We start from the raw sequence: 22,143 nt of genomic DNA, 5'->3' as shown, positions 1-22,143 counted from the left end.
GCTAGGTGGACCATTGGTCTGACACAGTATGGCCGTTCTTATTAACTCTGCTGTTATCGTTACTACCGAGGGTCTATGGGGGGGAAGGAGGAGTGAGACCTTTAATCCCAGAGCTCTTGCAGGGTAATCCCTGGACATCTCATATACTTTGTACCACTAGATAAATACTTAATATGTAACCGCAGCCCCTAACATGTCAATGTTGACTTCATCTACATCTTCCTTGGACACCTCCCATTGGATCAGCTGAACCCATGTTTACTGGGCAAACCACACAGGTTTGTATCCTGTAAATTACCAGGCAGTTAAATTCTATGGCATCTCCAGGCTCCATTCTGTATTTTGACCCTTCAGATTATAACTCAGGACCAGCAGTAACTCACAAGCAAGGGTAAACTGACATGTCCAGTATAAAGAGGGGCTTCTCCCTCCCAACGTCAGACCACTGGCACTTTCCTCAGTGTGGACAGACTCCTTAGTTCAACTTCTCTTTCCCCATGCATTGATCCAGCTTTGCTTATGGCAGCCCAGGACAACTCAGCCTTATTGGCCAGCTATGTCACATCATAGGGAGAAGGTGAGGGTCAAGGGGCACTGTCTGCATTGATTAGGGTAATTGAGCTGAGTGGCATTGGACTGGTTCCTAACAGCACTATAACCTTATAAAGGCCTTCCAGAAAGCTTTAGACCAGAAGTCCAGGCTAGACATATGTACATAAAGAACAGCCATACTGGGTCACACCAAAGGTCCATATAGCCCAGTATCCTGTTCCCTGACAGTGGCCAATGCCAGGTACCCCAGAGGGAATGAACAGAACAGAGATCCATTCCCTGTGATGGTGTGTCCTATGTGATGGTGTGTTTACTCTACATGAGCCCTGGGGCTCAGAAGGGGCTGATTAATCTTCACGGTTGCACCTGACTGGAGGCCCAGGGATTTATATTGATGGCTGATGAAGCCCAGCTGGGAGAGAAGCTGGGAAGGGATTATGAAGTGAGGAAGTCTGCAGCAGGAAGATGCTGCCGGGGGAGAGGCTGCAGTCACTGTCTGGGCACAGAGAGGTTGGTAGGAGGAAATCCAGAAGGAACAAAAGCCCTGGGATCCTAGCCCTGCAGGAAGGGTTTATCCAGAGAAGCTGTGGGGAAGAAAGCATGTGGAAGGCAGAGTAGAAAGAAGCCCAAGGAAGCCACAGTGAGGGTTGAGGCTGTGCAGGCCTTGGCTGATGATTATAGGGTCCCCAGGCTGGAACCCAGAGTAGCAAGTGGGCCCAGGTTCTGCTTCCAGCCATTAGGGAAGTGGCACAGGATTGGTGAAAGCAGCAACTGGACAGATGGTACCAGCGAGATGTCAATGCCCCACAAGGGGAAAACTCTGTAGTGACCTGGTGGGAGGGCTGGGTCATGAGGCGAGAGTACCTTGAGGCCTGGAGGTCAGAGGGGCTGCAGGCAGGACCGGCTCTAGGCACCAGCAAAGCAAGCACATGCTTGCGGTGGCACAATTTCAGGGGCAGCATTCTGGCTATTTTTTTTTCTTTGCTTGGGCAGTTGCGCTCTCGGAGCTTGGGGCAGCAAAAAACCTAGAGCCGGCCCTGGCTGCAGGGCAAGCAAGCAACAGAAGGGGGCACTAGACCAGATGAGAGCTGATCCCCAGCCACGAGGACATTTCTTTGGGAGTGCCACAGCAGCAAGTGAACCCCATTTCAACATAGTACAGCTCATTTAACACCTCCCAATAATACCAACTGGAATGTGAAGCTGTGTATGTTTGTAACACCAAGCCTCCATGCCGTGACTCTGAATGGCTCTCCCTCGCTCATGGATAACACACACAGCCAGAGAAAGATACAATTACTCTTCAAGGGACCTTTGAGAATCACTATGGCTCATATCCTCCACTCTGGTAGCTAGGGTTGGACTTGGTAGAGGTAGCCCATCCGGTCACTGGGTACTAAGAGGCTTACAGTAGACAATGGGTACCAGAAACCTGATTTGGACAATACCATACAATGGTATGTATCTTCCTTGTCAATCATAGTATCAATTTAGTACCTAATAGAGGACTATAGACCACACTTGGATGGAATAGACACTGTGACTCCATGGTCTCTAGTAGCTCTTTTCTATCTATGGTGCCCATGATTCTGTGATCTTTCATTAGCTTGATTCAGACATCCTTTCTCGCAGCACTTTGCAACAAATGAAGGGTGCAGATGGGTGAATAAGCATTAACCGTGCAGGGGAAGGGTGGGGAATGGCATCAAAACAAAGCTAGAATCAGAAAGGCAAGAACTGTGATCAGAAAGGCGAGAACTGCAGTGTGGTGGAAGTTTCAATATTGGAACCCATCCCTGAGAATGGGATCCCTGGCCCCAAAGGACTTCATTTGAAACAATGGAACAATCAGAGGGGGATGAGATTCATCTAGGGGCTCCCCTTTAAGAGGTGGATATTAGGAGCGTAGGGCCAGATTTTGAAAAGTATTTAGGTGCCTAAAGATGCAGAGAAAGGCCTAGTGAGATTTTCAAAGCTCCAAGGAGGCTAATTCCCATTGAAACCCGTACAAGGCACCTCTCTGCATCTTTAGACACCTAAGTACTTTTCAAAATCTGGCCCTGTGTGCTGATGGGAAGCTGTTAGCATCAGCCAGCAGCACTGGCAGGGCAAACCAGACCACCATTTTAGGGTTTCTGAGGAGGAAATTGTCCAGATCTTTACTATGATCCAGGAGAGCCAGCCTAGCATGGCCAACCCCCCACCCTCCAGAGTGTTGAATGGCTTTTGCCTCAGCCATTAACGTGGACAACTCGTAAGGGGAGCTGGGAGTGATATCCCACAAGGAGATTTCATGCTGGCACTTGAAGTCATTTTTTCTGAGCCTGCACGTCATTATCTTTGTCCCTGCAGAGTTGAATCTTCTCTGCAGTGGATTGGTCATGCCTCTCAATGAGCCCAGCGTTGAAATCAGGCAGCTGTTCATACTTGTCCTGTTAAGATGAAAAACATCTGGAAAAAAAATTTACCAAAGAAAGAAAGGAACCACCGCTCTCTTCATTCTGACAACGTGGCAACTGCTCAGTGCTCTCTACTCTGGCCTAAAGCTAAAACCTCTTCTAAGGAGAACCAAATGACAGAGGCAGGGAGATCATTATAATAGGGATTTTTTCATATACGTGGCAGCTAAGTGCTGATCATGCACAAAAGCAAAAATCAACTTGCTCTGACTGTGCATTACATCAGAAAACATGACATGGGCTCATGGTTATAATGTCACAATGTTTGCAGTCGGAGTCGTAGCACACATGCCCCTTTTCATCTGGTCAGGGTTGTCTAAGGCAAGAAAGAAGCTCCATCATCTGTGTAAATTGCAGGAGCAGAGTTCAGGCTATCCGGCAGATATAATGCTTGACAGGCACATTGCTAGCCCTGGATTTATTTTATTGTCTTGGGTGGGAGGGATTGCATTGCCCAGGAAGTCAGAAGCTGGCAGAACTGGTTAAATCCTCCAACCTCCCCAGCTTTATGAAGACCTGTGGACAACTCAGAACTAGCAAAACGTTCTTATGGAAACTTCTCATGGGTATTGGAAGGCTTCCTGAGGCCACAAAATAATATTTTAGATGCCGGCAGGATGTGTCTGGCTCACTGAAGAAAGATTAGATCTTATATGTGGTAGAAGTTGCATCTCAGGAGAAGGTGATCAAATGCTCAGAGAGCAAGATGGAAGAAATGGATAAAGCTGAGATGCATTCTTCAATGGTATAGGAAGAAGGGAAGGGATTATATCAATCTTTGGACCTCCTACAGTGCAACTCATTCTGCTGTGTAATACTCTCTGCTGCTCCAGACTTGTTCCCCTACAAACAGCACTGTCAATGCATTTCACTTTTAACCTGCAGCACCCCCTGCTATTCCTCTCCTGGGTCCCTACACAGCTATCTGAATGCACCTCGGTCCTGACTTGCATCACTCCTTGCTCTCATTGCCCCAGCGTCGCCTGATCAGAGACTGTCAATCATTGTGAGAGATTCATGATTGGGCCAAATAGCCACTAGGGCTAAGATGAAAGACTAATTTAAACTCATTTTCACTCTTAACGTGAGTCAGGATTTGAACTCAGGCCTCCAGAAATGACAGTAACCCACTGCACGATTACACCTCCAGCTCTACGGCATAACATAATTCTGTCTTTACATGGATGGCGAGGTTACATCCTGACTGTGTGATAACACCACTCACCACTACTACTTCACCAGCAATCCAATCAAAAAGGGCTTGGCTACTGACTTCGCTTTCCCTACCATCCCTCTTCTGTCCAGATACCAGACTGAAATATACAGCCAGCCCTTAACTTTTCAAGGCTCATGTTATTCTGAAAGATCTCCGTTAGGCTGTGATCCTTCCAGTCTGAGGGACTGGCTCGAAGCCCTCCATGACAATAAATCACCATATGTAACATGCAAAACAATCTGTGGTTTGACCACAAATGTTTTTGCTTTGTTGACAGACAATTTCCATTGATCCCCTGTATGCAGAGGAACCCATGAGCAAATTGTTTGCCAGTGCAGACAGGTTTATCTCCTCAAAGGTCAATGAAGCTATGCCGATTCACCCAGCTGACAATCGGATCCTTACCATGTACCCTTAGAGGGCTGCCCACAAGTGCTGGAACTAGGGTGCTGGGGGTGTGGCAGCACCCCCTGGTTTGAAGTGGTTTCCATCATACCCAGGATTTACAGTTTTGTTCAGTGGCTTTCAGCATAAATTGTTCCAGCATCTATGGGGCTGCCTCCCCTCCCAAAGAAATGTGCTGCTCTCTAGAAGGGACACACTTATCCATTAGGAGACCCAGTGCTTCGGAGCTGTGTGCCCCTCCATCACAGCCCCATTGCAGTTCTTCAGAGCTACAGTGATACTTCGCAGTCCTGTGCATGAGGCAATTGTGGGAAGGGCCAGGGGACAGAGAATAAAAAGGACTGACTCTCTCATTCATAAATCCTGCAGTACAAGGAGCGCCTCCTTCTTTCAGCTTTGGAAGGATTTCCCTAGCGACTTAGTTCCAGAGCAAAGGGAGTGATGGTCTCAATCGCAGCGCATGAGTGAGTGGTGTATAAAGCAGGGCATATATAAATAAATACAACACTTGGGGGCCACTATAGGAACGTCATTGGATATATCAGCCTCTGCTTGATGAGAGTCTGAACACTAAATGTCTTGCATACACCATGCAACCGTCCCAGAGTAAATCAAGGAGGGAAGGATAGCTCAGTGGTTTGAGCATTGCTCTGCTAACCCTGGGGTTGTGAGTTTAATCTTTGAGGGGGACATTTAGCGATGTGGGGCAAAAATCTATCTGGGGATTGGTCCCCCTTTGAGCAGGGGGTGTTGGACCAGATGACCTCCTGAGGTCCCTTCCAACCATGCTATTCTATTCTATGATCACTGCTCAGAATGGTTTATGCTTGTCTGGTGAAGACCCATAGCCCTGTTTATAAGAAAGAGACTAGAAACAGTAAATGCAGAACAGACAGGACTCTTGTTTATCCCAGGGAATGTTTGCACACCAAGAGTGTGACATTAGCTCCTGGCTCAGGGTTGTTTCCCCCTTCACCTCATTTATAAGAAACTTAGTGGGCTGGGCAAGGAGAGTGGCTGGATTTGTTCTGAAGCACACGACTGCCCAATGCTAACATCACGGGATTGCATGTGCTGTCATCATGGGGACCAATGAACCCACACTAGCCAGTCAGCTGGATCCCAGTATGGCAGGTACAAGGGGAACTGCCACTCTAGGCACTGCAGCATAATCATAGCAATTAAATTAAGGGGTGGAACAGAGCTAGTAACCCATTTAGCCCATCTATCTACCACTGCGAGATATTTTCTAGTGCTCAGTCCAGTCCAGTGAGAGCCTGAGGGAACCCACCGCTCTGCAAATAGCCTTGGGGTGGCTTGCCCAAGCATTAGGTTTTAAATTCTAATCAGAACATGGCTAGCGAGTAGGGCTGCTGATTAGTTAGAGAGCTATGCAGCAAGATGAGCAGATGTTACTGCAACACCAAAGATTTCCAGTAGCATGCCAGGGACCTGGGAGATGGGAGGGAGGAATCAATCCAGCGGTGCATGACTGTGTGGTGAATCATGATCTTTGGAGAGATGTGTTTCTGCTGCTCAGACCCAGCTCCTCATTACTGTGGGATAGTTCACTTTTTCCATGGGGGGAGAGTCACAGCCCACATTCCTTGCTATGCATTCTACCCCGTAGCAGGGCAGATCTCTCACTTCCCCTGTCCTCTCCTCACAGATATGAAACGTGGACATGTTTGAATAAGGAGAAGGCTGTCTCTTCTCTCTCTCTCTCAAACACACACACACCTTCTCCATTATCTTTCAACTGCACCTCCTCTCCCAGCCAGGAGTTTGGTGGAGCAGCGGTTTGCGGGGAAGTTGGACCCACATCCTGTGGAACACAGCAGATCTCAGAGCGATGCTGGCATAAGACCCCCTCAGCACCCACATGTTCAGCTCTAACTTCCTCTCAGCTTCATCCAGAGCTGGATCTCAAATATAGCCAGCGTCCAGCCATAAACCCCTCCTGGCCATTGGGTAGAGGCTGAGGTATCAGCCTTCCTTTTCAGGCAGTTATGGACCTAGCTGTCTGCTGATATAACTCCATTATTTTCACTGAAGTTACCCAGTGGGCAGTCAGGCCTGTAGGCCTTGCGCAGGTCCTGTTCCTGGTAGGCAAATGTGCTGTAAACAGAGGTTCAGACCCCCAAACTCTTCTGTGCAGCCTATGGACCAGACGGTGCTGCCCCCTGAGCGCCCACACCGTGGCTGTGAGCTGCCCCCTGACTCCTAAACATACTGCAGATACTTGTGTGGGGTGGGGCAGGGGCACTTCTGTGGAAGGATTTTTATAGCCCCCCCACCCAATTATGTTTCAGGCAGGGAATGTGTGAAGTCTTGATTCTGTTTTCACCCCCTTCCCCCATGTACCGTCTAGTGCAGCTGCGCTGATGGGCCAACCAACAGATATATGCTGGGCCAGACATAGGGCTGGGGGAGGGCATATCCCAGCAGAGATAGGAACTGGGTATCACCGTCTGCTTCCTGGCATGCTCCCAGGACAGTGCAACCAGCCGCTACCCCTTGCTCAGAGCAAAACCCTGATCAGACGCTGTTCTAGCACCACTCTCTCCTCTCCAAGCCACTGGCCTTTAAAAGGGGTGAGGAAGGCTCAGTGTGAGGGACCCAACAAACAGGGCAATGTCTGGGCAGCCCCGTCACTTGGCCCAGACTGGCCTGAGAATCCTTCCAGGCTCCTCTGTGGATGCACATACCGTATGGCCAGCATTTGAAAGCTATGACTAGGAAATAAACAGGATACACCATCGAACGCCCTTGACGTGTATTGGACTAGGAGAGGTGTCTGGATGGAGAGTGCGATGATGACAGCTGCTGTGCCTGGATAAATAGGACCTGGCCCTTCTAAAAGGGAGGGGTGATGTACGCCCCTGGACGGGGGCCGTGCCACCTCATAACATCCAAACATTGGCCACCCGGCCTCTGCAGGGCAAAGCAGCAGGAATAACAAGTAGGAACAGTTTAAGCTACGGAATGATGGGGTCCCTTGTTCTTGTGCTGGGCTGGTGTGTGCCTGACAGGCAACTGCTTGTCCTAGGGACAGTGGGTGCATGCTATAAACAAATCTCACTGGGGAGAAATGGCAGATACCTCCTGTAATGAGAGGAGATGTCCTGTGGGATGGGGAGAAAGGCAGGCGATGTTGAGGTGAGGAGAAGCGTCCAAGAAACAATCAAGTCAACTGCTCTGAGGCCTTGCAAATTTTATATCGGGAAGGGCAGGTCTCTGAAAAGACCAGCCCAGGAAAGAAGGTGCAGTCTGCACCCTCTCCTGAAAGATGCTGCTCCCAGGAGGTGCTGAGCTCTCAATTTCCATTGAAGTTAATGGAAGTTGAGGTTGATCAGCACCTTGCAGGACTGGTCCCTATGGAAGCCACCACACATGTGTTGTGGCCTCTTGTTGCTTCCTCTTAAGAGTCCAGCTAGTCACAAGAATGGGGCCAAAAGTGCCTGGGTGAGCTCTCCTGCATGGAAGGCAGTGTCCCAAAGAGAGGGTTGTAGCTGCTTAGGATGGAGCTGGTGAAAGAGCAGAGGCCTCCAGACAAAGGGTGTTGGTTGGGCCCATGATGCTGACCCCCATTTGGTTCACTCAGCTCTCCATGTTGCAGATTCCACAGTGACCTTTACAGTCAAAGACCAAGATTTTCCAACGTTTCTGTTGTGCTTGGGTCCCTCCATTTTGAGGCCTGCCAACTTGAGAGCCCTTAAAGGGGCCTGATTCGCAGAGGGCAGGTGCTCTGCACTTATTGAAGATCAGGCTCCATTTAAAGCCTTTCAGTATGCCCTCCCCCCCCCCCCCAAAAATCAAACCCCACCCACCCACCTCCCAAAAAACTAGAGGCAGCCCCAAATCACTCAAGACTTTTGGAAATCTTGGCCTAGGCTTGGAAGTTCTGGTTTCTTGAGGGGCTAATGGAGAAGTTTGCTGCTTTGAACCAGAACAGTGACAAAAACTGTATTCAGGCCTGCACATTGCCGATGACAAATGAGACTAGGGGAGGCTGTTTAGGGGGTGTTGGGCGAGTGATTTTACATGAAAATGAAACAGAAGCCTGGAAAATGTAGTAATTCCCTTGTGGCGGCTGGTAGATGGGATTTTATTGTCCTTTTAATAACATTCAGTTTCAGTGAATGCTTGTTAAATGCTCCCCCCTCTTGCCTCAGCCTGTAAGTAGTTTAGTGACTGGATTGTACCGAGTGTCTCCTGTATGAATTCTTCCCCACCCTCCCTGCTTCCTGTGTTATTGCCAGCTGTACAAAATGGCTGCCCTGCAGTTGGGGACAGTACATGTCCATATCCTGCCCAAGGGGCGTGGTTCCGCAGATGTGGTTGTGTAAGCTGGGAGATACAGTTTAAGGGATCCCAGGAGGCCACGTCCCCACTGGCATCACTTGCAGTCAAGCTGTTATTAGTGTGTGTGTAAGGGTAACCAGACTGTACATGAGCAGTAACGTTGGCTTGTCCCCAGACACTGGCTCTGCAGATTCGGACGTGTGTGTGTGTTTTTACAACAGACATACCACAGGCAGGCTGGCAGAGCCTGTGTTTATATTTGTGCACTATGTGAGTGGCATTTGTGTTGCTTGTGTGAACAAGTCTGTGCTTAACCCTCTCTGCGGCTAAGCAGAATTTCCATCTTTAGGGCTGTCACACCAACATCTCTGGACACTTAAAAGTGCTGAAAAATGCCCTCCAACTTGAGACATACAGAGCAAAACATCCTGCTTCCAAACTCAAAGGAATCCACAAGTGGATAGCAATTGACTGATTTTGGTCAAACGAGCTCAGCATATGTGGTAGGGCTCCACATCCCTGCTTAGAAGAAAGAGACTGTACGTGGTAAACACAGCACAAGCTGATCCCGGGGAATGGTTAAAAAGGACCCAGACATCCTTGGAAAGCATCAGCCCCTGGCTGAGTGTTTTCTCTCAGGCATAAAGCAATAAGGTTGAGGCAGAGAGCTGTTTCTTCTTCATTGCTGCTGTCGAATTGCGAATGCTCAGTATCTCTCAGGAACAGACCAAGAACCAATAGAGCAAGCAGGAAAGCCCCAGCATCCCTGTCACATGTATCTCCAAGCTCACTCGGACTCTTCTCAATACTGTTATGAGCCATTATAAAATCCTCTGGCTAGGCCGGTGATTAACGTTGATTTTATAGTGGAGAGAGAAAAGGGCGAAGAATTTGATGTACATAAGAGTTCTTATGCCTTTGGCAATCCATTGTTGTATGCAGTGTGGTTGTAGTGGTGTTGGCTCAGGATATTAGAAAGACAAGGTGAGATATAATATCTTTTACTGGACCAATTTCTGTCAGTGAAAGAGACAAGCTTGACATTACCTCACCTGCCTTGTCTTCGGCCACCTCGATATTTATGACTATGCATAAATATTTCATTCCATGCACGGAATAATCAACCAAGAGGTTACTTGCATAATCCAAGTGGATTTAATTTGATAGGATTTTTTTGATAGGAAGGCTAAAGAAATCAGGAAGCACAGAAACATGGAAACTTAGTCTGGTTAAAAATATAATAATCCAACAGAATATATTAACAAACATAAAATACTTCAGATCCTTTACCCTGGAGACAGCGACATTGTGTTTTAAATCCTTGATGATGCAGAAAGGAACCCGTTGAGTACTGGGTTAATGCACCAGCACTTCGCTGCTGCAGTGAAATGAGTTTGGGTGGGTCTCAGACTAGCCCCTCCAACAGCAGTTGTTTGCTCATATCGGCAACCACCAGAGTGTGGCACAATTTGGCAAGACTGATGCTCTGTCCATGAGATGCTTGGGACAGATAGAAGAGGGGGTGTCACATGCCTCAGGACAGAAGTGCATCAGCAAAGCTGAATGTGTTTGTGTGGCCAGAACTGAAATAGCAGGGGTGCTGCAGGATTCAGACTGAGAGGCACTGGCAGAGCTGTGTGAGTGGGAGTTTGCACCAGGACTGTCCATCCTGTGCCTGGCTTTAACTAACTCTGTGATCCTTCACTTTTAAGATTGCTAAAATTAACCAAATTATACGCTGAAATTAGGTCTTTGCCACTGGCGTTGTCTCTTCTTGAAGCATCACTATAACTAGGGTGACCAGATGTCCTGATTTTATAAGGACAGTCCTGATTTTTGGGTCTTTTTTTTATATAGGCTCCTATTACCCCACTCCGTCTCGATTTTTCACATTTACTGTCTGATCACCCTACTATAACCCATGACTTATGCCCCCTGCCTAGACCCTCCCTGAACTGATCATAGCTGGACAAATGCAGCAGTTTAAATAAAGTGTGTGGGGGAGAAAATCCACTATGAGCTCAGCAAACATTTTGCATCCATTGATCAGCTGGGAAAGCAGCATATGAGGTGAAGCTGGAGTGAGTGATTAGTACAGGTCCCAGGAGCATGGTGAATTACTAGCAGTGGCTTCCCATTCCTCACCAGGAGTGACTGTCACCGTGTCTTTACCCATCACCATTTGCCAGTCCAGTGTGGAAAGAAATCAGATTAGAGGTGGATCAGAAAACCCACCTGCATCCAAGGAGCCCAGAGCTTTGGGGAAGTTTGGAACTAAATCCAAACTGTTGTGTACTGGGTCCAGATCACAAGTCACAGGACAAAGACTCCCCATTGCGAGCTCTCTTCCTGGCCCTGCAGGGAAGGCTGCCCTCACAGTGCAATTCAGTCTGGCAGCTGTTAATGCTTTGAATACAAGTGCTGACTCTCCGAGCTCTCCACCCTCTGGCTCCCCACAATAAAGCGCTGCCGGGTGGGGGCTGCTAGCAAGTTATTATTATTTTTTGTTTAAAAAATCGGGTCCAAATGGAGTTTTAGAAACACAGTTTTAACATGACGCTTTCGTAACAACAGGTTAAAAATGTCTCATCTACAGAGTGGGAGCCTTCACTAGCCAGTCAGAATTGTCCCATCCGAATGCTTGTTCCTGTTCATTAGCATCAACTCCTCATTAGCTGAAGTATTTTTTTCCTTGACTTTAGAGGTGGAAAATTTTGGAGGGGGAAGAGAAGCACGTTGGTGATGTTTCTCCCCTGCACAGCTCCCATAAGGAGCAGTCCCTCTGCTGCTTCTCTGGTCCAGCCCACCCCCAAGAAACCTGCCTCACTCCCTCACTTGTATTAACCTGCCTGCCTGAGCCGTGCTCTGAATGCGAGAGAGAATCTGTAACTGGGATCAGAATCCCAGTTAACTCTGTTGCTGTATCACTGGGAAGCCGGCTGATAGCTAAAGAGGTAGGAAGGAACATACCAACTCAGCCTCAGAGGCTGGATGGTAGAGTCCTAATCTGCTGGGTTACACCTGTGTAAAACAGATGTAAGATCAGAATCAGGCCCTAGCTGGTGCTCAAATCTAGGCAGCTTGTGACCCTTTTCTAGAGAAGTGTCCCTTTGTCACACACAGACATACACAGTCCTATCCAGACACTAGCTAGGAGTCCTTTCCCCTCCCAAGTGAGCTGAGGGTTGGACAATTGCGTTGGTTCCCTGGGATATGCCACAAGCTATCTGGCCCATGCTACCCTGTTCCAGGTGAACTTTACAGAGAGAAGATCCCAGCCAGCCAGCTCTCTGCAATGTGTCCACCTTTACTGTGCCATTACTGATCTCAAGGGTTTTGCCGCTCCAACTTGTCGCCTTCCAGGGAATTAAAAAAGAGGGGTTTAGTGACGAATCTGGGAAGGAATTTGTTTTTCTGCTGGAGGACAAGTCAAAGAGAGATTAACCACTTTTCTGCTCTTGCCCACCCCAAATCTCTCCTAGTTTAATGTAGTTCAGTGGAGTTACAAAGCACATCCCCATTTTTTCCCCAGCTCCAGTCTCCTTGTTCCTAGCATTCCAGTCCTGGCACGTACAGGAGAGGGGGAGGGAGAAAGAGAGAGATTTCATCTCTCTGCGTGTGCCTAGTGATAACTTGCATCTGGAATGAAAGCAGATCCTTATGATCACAGGCTGATGTGTCAGGAGGTTGGCTCCCAGCCTCCTTCTGCTCCCAAAGGCAGGTTCTACCCTGCAAACTTTCTGACAACGCGTCAGTGATAACAAGGAGCCAGCTGAGAGATCCCTGCACGTTCCAGGCTCCGAGTCTCCTGTCCATTCTGCAGGGAGATGCAGGGAGCTGAGTGGATTTTCTTTTTCTGGCCTTGATTTTGCCATTAATCAGCAGCTCCTAGCCTGTTGCCATCCTAGGCCTGTAAAGAAGAGCTGGAGGGGTTCTTTTGCCAGAGCCCCTGCTAGGGACATGTTTTAAAATCACACACCCAAGAATCCCTAATTCTTTTTCACCCATAGAAAATAGATGATTCTCTACAGTAGGACCTGCCCATGTTCTCTTTTTCTTTTGGCATCTGTCCCTTTAGCACAATCCATCCATTCACCAATGTGCTTTGTAGCCAGGCAAGAGTTTGCATCTCTGCTGCTGCTGTTTGCTGGCTTCTTTGAATGCAACCCTCTCATGCTATGTAATAAGAGCTTGGCTTTCAGAGCGGCTGAGTGGCACTCACCATTCCTATTGACACTCTGAGCCCCAGTGGATACCTGCCTTGGTAAATTTCATGCTGACATCTTGCTGTGCAGATGGTGCGGCTCTCGGTGGTGGGGAAGAGAAGGGAAGCAGATACAGGGGCAGGAGGAGTTGGTGCCGGAGATTGGAGAAGCCAGACAGGGTGGGAAGGGCCAGATTCCTAGTTTAAGACAGCCATGTACAGCAGTGGACAGGTGTCCACATCTCCAGCACTTTGCTGGAGACCAAAGATTCAGTGGGTCACAGAGTCAGAACTGCCCTCTTCTAGCCAGGACTGAGGTCTGTTGGCAGAATGGTGCAGCTCAGGGTGGCATTATTGATATGGCTGAACCTGCCCTGTGCCCAGCTTCACTCTCCAAGACGTTAAGTCTATCACCTCTTACCCTCACTACGCAAACAACCCAAGGCGGGCTGGATTGCCCCTTCAAAAGCAATCAACCACCCCCCAAAGAAACTCATCCTCATCTCCTAAAAACCCCGTCAGCCGCATGTCTGCTTTCCTTGGCTTCTCCCCTGGCAGAGCAGCAGCTGAATTAAGAAACCAAATGGAGAGGAAACCGTGAAGTAATAACAGTGGTGCTGTAAAAGGAGCCCCAGACTTGTCCAGGACGGGCCTGACACAAGCATTCAGCTCACTGAATATGGCCCTGCAATCATTTTTTTCCCACTGAGCTGAGTGTTTTGTTATCTTTTGACTGCAGTTTGGAGGGCACAGGTGTTTTAACACTGGACCCGGGGACAACATAAATAAGGGGAAATGTCAATTCCAACATACGTCCAGGAATTTTCTCTAGCAAAGAGAAACTTCAAACTCTTTTTTCGCTTGTAGAATAAAGCTTAGCGGATGGAGTTAGGTCCTGTGAGACAATACAATGGCCTGGAAGGCCAGCCTAAACCCCACTCACCTGCTTACTTGTCTTTTATCACGTAGTGACCCGAGAAAATGGCCTTAGCCTCTCTCTGTATGTTGGTAACACGGCCAAGCCCTGCAGCCATTGCCAGATGCCAGGTAAGAGAGGTCACTCCCTGCAGAGCATCGTTTCTCAGCCCCTTGTGTGCTGCCACAGACAAGGCCATTTCACACTTGGATCCTTTTTAAAAAGGTGTCCATGTTAATGAGTCCAGCTGCTATTAGTAGCCCAGAGAAGGACTTTGGAAAGGCTCTGGGGCTGGATCCTGGTCCGGTTCATGCTAAGGTCCCTTTGTGCCAGTAGGAAGGCTGCTTTTAATTGGATGCCATCAGCATGGGGGTTTCCTTGGCTGCCATAAAGGAGAGGGAGTTAGCTCTACACCTCCCCAGCTCAGGTGGGTAAGAAAGAATCATAGAATATAGGGACCTCAGGAGGTCATCTAGTCCAACCCCCTGCTCAAAGCAGGACCAATTCCCAGAAAGATTTTTGCCCCAGATCCCTAAATGGCCCCTTTAAGGATTGAACTCACAGCCCTGGGTTTAGCAGGCCAATGCTCAAACCACTGAGCTATCCCTCCCCAAAATGTGACTCTGCTGGGACTCGAACCCAGAACCTTTGAATCCCTTCAGCCTCTAGAAGTCCAATATGCTATCTATTGCACCACAGAGCCACCTTTTTTGAAGGGAAAAGATTGGGGATGTTATATGCCAAAGCAGCCCATGAGCAACTGCCACATTGCTGCTCAGATGTCCTTCTTAAAATCAAAGTCTGAAGATCCACAAATGACATTGATTACTATGTCTGTAGGAGACGACATGCTGAGCATGTCATCAGGCACTGCTTGCTGCAGGGTCATTACAGACAGGCGGCTTCACTGCCAGACTTTCAGCCTTGCCTACTCCAAGACAAAGCTATACATGTGTTGTACAAGACATGTCATATCTGAGGGCACACAGCTACTCCAAGTCATAGGGAATGCCATGATAGCGGATGGCTTCTGAAAAGGCAGAGCTGGAGAAAATTATTCATACCTCTAAGCATAATCCACATTGATCCTCAGGTACTAAGCTCCCAGCTGCCTCCTGTTCCTTGAGGATAATGGTTTTTCAGGATGAGTCTCATCTGAGTGGTTTGAGACTAGGGCAGACCCCTCTAGCCATACATGGGCTGTGTTGCAAAAACACCGGAGCAAAGCCTGGGACCTCCTCTCCCCTGCCCAATAATATTCCACTTCCTTCATTCCACTGGGGAGGAAATCACAGGGCAACATGCTGCCAAGATCCCTGTAGGCATCAACTTTGACAGTGAGGCCAGAGAGTTGAATGAATTATTATTATTCTGCAAAGAGAGGAAACCGTAAATCATAAGCTCTTCAGGGACGGGGACATCTTTTTGGTCTGCATTTGTACAGAGCCTAGTGCAATGGGGTCCAGGTGCTCCTAGGTGCTACCACAGTACCCCAATAATAGTTGGCTTTGCCTGTTCTGCACTTTCCTAATGTCTACTGCCCCCCACAGGGATTACAGTGAGAAACACTGGGAAGGGTCCCTAAATCTGCCTGCATCTGTTCCCTGACTGCAGGACAATCTCATTTCCAGACACTCCTGCTACGTATTTCACTTTCACAAGAGACAGAAGTGTAACAAAAGCAGAAACCCCGAGACAGAAAAACTTGCAAGAACACTTACAGCTAGTACATGGCATGAGTTGATCAGGGCTTGTCTACCTAGGCCTGGTTTGACATGAGTCACTGGATGTGGGGGAGGCCTCATTTCTTGGGAGACAAGATTAGGGAGGTAAATGGATCAGCAGGCTGGAAACAGACTGACTACTAAAATAAGCATTTTTCTGTCCTAAAATTTCCCACCCTTGGTGCCATGAGTTCAGCTCCCCCCATAGCAGAAGGGATTTAAAAAATGGTAGTACCTTTCCAAGCTCTGCCTATAAAATAAGCCCCACCTACTGGAGATGCTGCTCAGGGTAGGTTATGTAGATGTTTAAAATATGATCACACATGCTCTCTGGGCTTGCCTGGTGAGTTGAGATGTTCACTCCTCTCAGAGCCAGGCCCTTGTTTCAGGCTCTGCAGGCAGACATGACTGCATTGGTTACACTCCCTTCATATTTTCAAGATTTTCTTTGGAGCCATGGCAACCAGAGACTGACTTGGTTTTTCTAAGTGAAAGGTGAGATCCTGCTGCACAAGACAGCACTTGGGAGAGGTGCTAGCATGCTCCAGCATCTCGGATGGTAGCAAGCCTGAGAAAGGAACCTCATTAATGGCAGGAAGACAGGGCTTAGGCATATATGCATCTTGCAGATTTCCAGGGGATTTAAAAAAATGATTCACCAAGATCCAAAAGAAATTGCTCAGCTAGGATCCCAGAGCATCAATCCAGCAGTGCCTGATAATTCAGAGAAAGGTGAAAAGACCCATCATGTCTCTGGCCAGAAATGCATTGATGCATACGAGGGCAAAATGCCTCCCAGCTCCCTGTGGCAATCAGCTGATGGCCTGAAACCTGAGATTTCACTATTCCCTTCTTTCAGAGTAGGGTTGGAATACAGGCAGGAGAGGCCCAGCTGTGCTCTCCCAAAACAAACAGAAGATAAGAACTACTCAGCTCAGAGAATTGTTTTCATTCCCCTCTGTCTGGCTTTGGCTAATAGAAAAGTGATTGAGTGGTCACACTTTGCACTCACTTTGCTTTACTCAGGTGGATCATATTGGGAAAACCAGGCCCACAGAGCATCAGTGACTTACCCAAAGTCACAGATCACGTGAGTGCGAGAGCTGGGAAGAGCACCCAGAAATCCTGATCCCCAGCCCAGTGCTCTCACTCCGAGCAAAGCTACTTTGGATGATTTAAATTCTTCAAAAGGCCTTTTTAGTTAATAACAAAAGTTCTTAAAGAAAATCCTCCCTTTCTCTGGTCTTAGCGAGGAGACCTGCAGAGAAGATTCTGACATAAGATGACCCTGTAGTTACAGACTGGCTGCCCCCATTAGTAAAAAGACAGCTGGCAAAGTTATGTGTATGGTCCCCACTGCTGTAGCATTTGAATACCACATCATTGTTAATGTATTTATCCCTACCACTTTCCTGGGGGAACTGGGGCACAGGAGAAATTACTCTCCCAAGGCTAGCCATCAAGGCAGCAGCAGAGCTAGGAATTAAACCCACATCGCCTGAGTCCTGCTCTACTGTCATATCCACCAGACCACATTGCTGTCTATGGCTCCTGGCTCTATTCCTCTAGAGACAGCATTTAATGTAACATTATAATTATTATTATCTCAAAGACAGAGTGGGTTCTGCATTTTTTTGGAGTGAGGCAAGATTTGTGGTCATGCTAATCTCTTGTGGAAGTGAGTTCCACAGGCCAGGACCAGCTACCAAAGCAGCTCTCATTCCTGCATTCATTAGCCTCACCCTTGTTGTTGACAGCACCATTCCGCCTGTCCTGGTGGTAGAAACAGAAGGGGTCTTTTAGATAAGCCGTACTGGCCCCTTAGAGGGTTTTGAGGATTAGCACCACAACCTTGAATTTGACCCCATGTTCAGTGCAGCGAGCTGAGCACCAGGGTGATGAGCTCTGAGGGGTGTGTATCATTTACTAGATGGGCTGCCACATTCTGAACCAATCGGTGCTTTTGTCAAAGTCCTAGGAACAACTTACTGCAACCTGCAGTAGAAGCCTGGAGATCCCAGATGCCAGGATCACCATGGCCATGTCTGCATCTGCAGCCTCCTGACCAGCCCTAGGCTGAATGTAAGCGGGGGAATGGTCCTGCTATTGTGGGGAACTTTCCTGGCTTCTGCACTACCCCGGTGAAATGGGCTAGTGGAAGGATCTGAGTCCTCGCTCCCACTTCCTTTACTCAGAGGCCTCCCTGCCCTTCAGGACTCACTCCCCTTGCACTCTCCTGTCTGGCAGAGTCCTCGTAACCCCGACAAGGCTGGGCCAGGATTCCTGGGGGGCTTGACCCCCAACCCTTCTGTGGTCACCCAGGATAGGGGCTAGGGTATTCCCACTCCAGGGTACTCTCTCTGCCCTGGACACTTCCCTGACCCACTGATCATTTCAAATGATTTAAAGCAAATACAAGTTATTTAATCAGCATTTAATTTAAAAAAAGAATAAGGAAAAATGGCTAAGGTTAAAGGAAACACATCACCCCCCTCTGTGGCAGGGAACATCACAAACAGTGTCTTTGGAACGTCAGGGCAGTTCACTGTCTGTTCCTTGTATGTCCCAGGCCTCCTCTTCAGGCCCTGGCTGTGCTGCAAATGCTGCGGGTTGGACACTTGCTCTGGTGGTGGCCATACACCTCCAGGCTTTGGGTGGTGGGACCCTTACTCCCAGTGTCAGCCCCCCATCGGGTTAAGAGCCCCATCCCAGTCTGGCCTGAAAGGACCCTTGGCTGGGGGTGTCTTTATGCACTGGGCTCTTTGCCCAAGGTCTCCCCTTGGCTGGCCCCAGTTGCTCTCCCTGGGCTGTCTCCCTGGCTTTGTGGCTGCAGCTCTGCTCCCAGCACAGGTCTGCACTGCTTCCATGACTCTTCTCCCAGCTCTGACCTGCTTCCTGGGCTGCTTTTCTGGCCTCTCTGGCTGACTCGGCTCTGCTCCCCAGCTCAGCTTGGGCCCTTGCTTTCTCCTTAGCTCTGACCCACTCTGTCTGACCCAGGCAATTCCAGCTCACAGGGAGGACGGGAGCCACCCTGGCCTCCTGACTCCCTGATGAGCCTGCCCGCCCTGTCAGTCAGACTGACCTGGAGCACTGGCCTCCCTCCAGTCTTTTAGTGCTGGGAGCTAGCCGACCAAAACACCCCCACTGAATGTTAGTAAGGGGACAACAGTCCCCTTACATGAAAAAGGCCTTTTTAGCAGCCATGGGTAGCTATTTGAGTAACCACTAGAAACTATGAGTCCTGAAGTACCCCAGGGCCATGGACCATTCTGATGATCAAAGGCCAGAAACCCTCAGCAGAAGGTGACCTTGGATCGGTCGCAAGTTTTCTAGCAATTTTGTCCCATGTCTCTTTTGCCTAGGTTTGGTTTTAGCCATCCGCTCTGCATGTAGGTGCTGGTGTCTCCCAGCCTCTATGGTTTGGAAAAGTCTATTAATATGATCTCATGCTCTTTATTCATGCAAAATATGTTAAGAGAAAGCAATGCAACATGGCCATATCTAGAAGCAGGGTATATTTATTTATTTCTGGCACCAATCATATTAGCCATAACAATAACACACTGTACAGTGTCTCCAAGCTATTTGCATCTGTACAGAGAACCTTGATAACAAAGAACTCTTTTCACTTAGGGAGGTGGAAATTTACATCTCACTCCCCTCCTGTCATTTTCAAGGCTTTGGGAGCCACTCCGCGCAGCCCCATTCCTGAGCAATCTGTGCTGTTATCCTCTGCTCTGCACTAGTCACTGTCTGGGTTAAGGCTGCAGTCAGATTGCCCAGGTTTTTAAACACATTTCTGACCAAATCAATGGAATAATTCTGACAATAGCTGCACACTTTGTTAGTGTCGTACGTGACGGATGAAACGAGCGACTCCTGTTTTGATGACCGGGCATTGTGCACCTAATCCCAGCCTGCATGATGCTGACAACTGGCTCTCTGGGTCGAACTCTGCCCTCAGAGGCCTGCGTATTGCAAAACGGGACTTCAGTAAGAGCCACACAAGAGCAGCTGAGCAGGCAATTTAGTCCCTATCTAATAGGGAGGGCACACTATCGAGTGCAGTTGACTCCTCTCTGCATTCCTCCTTTCTTCTTCTGCAGAGGAACAAGCTGTAGTCTTCATGTATTTGCCAACTGTCGATCTATCTGTTTAAAATACGCGACTGGATCTCAAACTCTGAGATTGTATGGAACAGATTGTATTGCACTGGGAATTTTATAATAGCAGGGAAGCTGGATGGTTTTGTTTTAAGCATTGCAACACTCCACTTACCGTTAGCTAAATTTTGCCCTTAGCTACCCACTGCAGCTCCTTTGACTTCTATTAGGATTGCCTGGGTGGAAGGAAGGGTAAAACGTAGCCCTACTTATCTGTAGTGTCAGAGATTGTTCTAAAGCATCTTCCCCACACACTGGCAAGTGCTACAGTAATGAGTGCAGTGTGTATGCAGATAGATGGTAATGAAGGAATTGCCAGATGGGCTCAGATTCGTGATCCATTGAGTCCAGTGTCCTGTCTCCAAGAAAAGGCAGCTATAAAGGTGCAAGAAACCCTGCTGTGGGTAGCTATGGAACACTCTACCCACAGAGAAAGTTTCTTCCTAAGTTACATTAGATAGAGGCTGTCTTGTGCCCTGAAAGAGAGCTAGATAGATGGTCAGTCTATGTATTGTATTGGTTGCAGTGGCGAATTGCCTTGCGAGCACATCAGCAAAAGCTCAGCACGTCCTTTGCATTCTGTGAAGCCTCCCAGAGAACTGAACCATCTCTCTGCAAGTCAGGAAGAGCGGGACGCTTGGCAGAGTGTCTTAGCAAAGGCTCCAAGGCTTTCGTGCCGTTCATTTGTATTGATCATTTATGAGAGACGTCTCTCAAGCTGCTACCCCCCGCCACCCAAAATGCCATTTCCTGCGGCAGCTGCTGGCCATGAAAGCAGCCATGCTAATCAGCCCCTCCAGAGTCAGATCCGTTCTCCGTCAGCCCAAGGACCAAAGCAGCACGGGGCTCTTACAGACGTATCCCGCCACAAGAGCTACATTTCTGCATCTCATTTGACTTTGTTTTCTTTTCCTTCCCCATCTGCTCTCAGCAAAATGGTTGAATAGCTTCAGTTTCCACAGTGGGAACCTGAAGCCAAGCCCTGAGCTAGACCAGGCCAAATTGCCGGAGAAACGAGAAGCAAAGCAACAGCTCTTTGCGGTGCTTCTACATTCCCCAGCGGCTGGGAGATGTGATTTCTGCGCTTTATTTTTAACTTGGCCCTGACCACCTTTCATAAGCCTTTTATAGAGTCACTCTGAAATCAAATGTTTGCACACTGGCTTCATTGGTGTGTGTGTTTCCATATTCTGACACCATTAATTAAGCTTGTTTAATAGATGTTCTTTTCCTGATTTTAGCATCTGTTTGGGGGAGGGCCTGTAACAGATGTTTGCCAAGATGTGTCCGCTTTCCCCTCTTGTGCTACGTTCACAGCACAGAAAGCTGCCTGGAATGGTCAGAAGACAGTGCTGATGTGCATTGGCACGGGTGTCTTGGTATGCCGGCAATCTCCTCTGAGATGCGTGTGAGCATCAGGTGCAGAATGGTAATTAACCGGGTCAGCATGATGAGAACATAAGAATGGCCCTACTGGGTCAGACCAAAGGTCCATCTAGCCCAGTTTCCTGTCTTCCAACAGTGGCCAATGCCAGGTGCCCCAGAGGGAATGAAACGAACAGGGAATCCTAAAATGATCAATCCCCTGTTGCTCATTCCCAGCTTCTGGCAAACAGAGGCTCGGGACACCATTCCTGCCCATCCTGGCTAATTGCCATTGATGGACCTATCCTCCATGAGCTTATCTAGTTCTTTTTGAACCCTCTTATGCTCTTGGCCTTCACAACATCCTCTAGCAAGGAGTTCCACAGGTTGACTGTGCGCTGTGTGAAGAAATATTTCCTTTTATTTGTTTTGATGGCAGGTAGAGAATATTCTGAGCCTGATCCTGCCCTTGGATTGGATCTCTGTACTCCTCCTTCTCTTAAGCCCTGGGTTCCCCCTTGTAGGAATGGGTGAACCTAAAGGCTGAAGTTCAGGTTAAATTCAGAGAGGCACCCAAAAGTTCTCCAGCCAGTTTCCGTGTTTGAACCCCTCCACCTCTAGCTCATGGTTGCTCCAGAGCAGCGGGGGGACAGAGCCAAACCAGAAGGTGTGAGCCTGCCTCTGTGTTGCACTGAGCATGTTGTTTCACAGCTCAAATTTAAAAGTGAAATTTTAATAGGCAAATGCCAGAAAATCCCTGTCTTGGCTTAATGAATCCCCCATTGTAAATGGCTAACGCTCATTACCCTTCACACCACGTGCCAGCTGGATTGT

At 48.4% G+C, this 22,143-nt stretch overlaps 1 non-coding gene across 1 annotated transcript; it reads right to left on the bottom strand.

Moving 5' to 3' along the window:
* Positions 1 to 14,675: 14,675 nt before the first annotated feature.
* Positions 14,676 to 14,760, bottom strand: TRNAR-UCU (transfer RNA arginine (anticodon UCU)). The gene is given in 2 exon segments: positions 14,676 to 14,711; positions 14,724 to 14,760. It is a non-coding gene; the product is annotated as a tRNA-Arg (tRNA).
* Positions 14,761 to 22,143: the final 7,383 nt, after the last annotated feature.

Source organism: Gopherus flavomarginatus, chromosome 7 (genome assembly GCF_025201925.1).
Source record: "Gopherus flavomarginatus isolate rGopFla2 chromosome 7, rGopFla2.mat.asm, whole genome shotgun sequence".
NCBI classification, from domain to species: domain Eukaryota; kingdom Metazoa; phylum Chordata; order Testudines; family Testudinidae; genus Gopherus; species Gopherus flavomarginatus.
The sequence above is the reverse complement of the archived record's forward strand: the minus strand, read 5'-3'. Positions and strand labels throughout refer to the sequence as shown.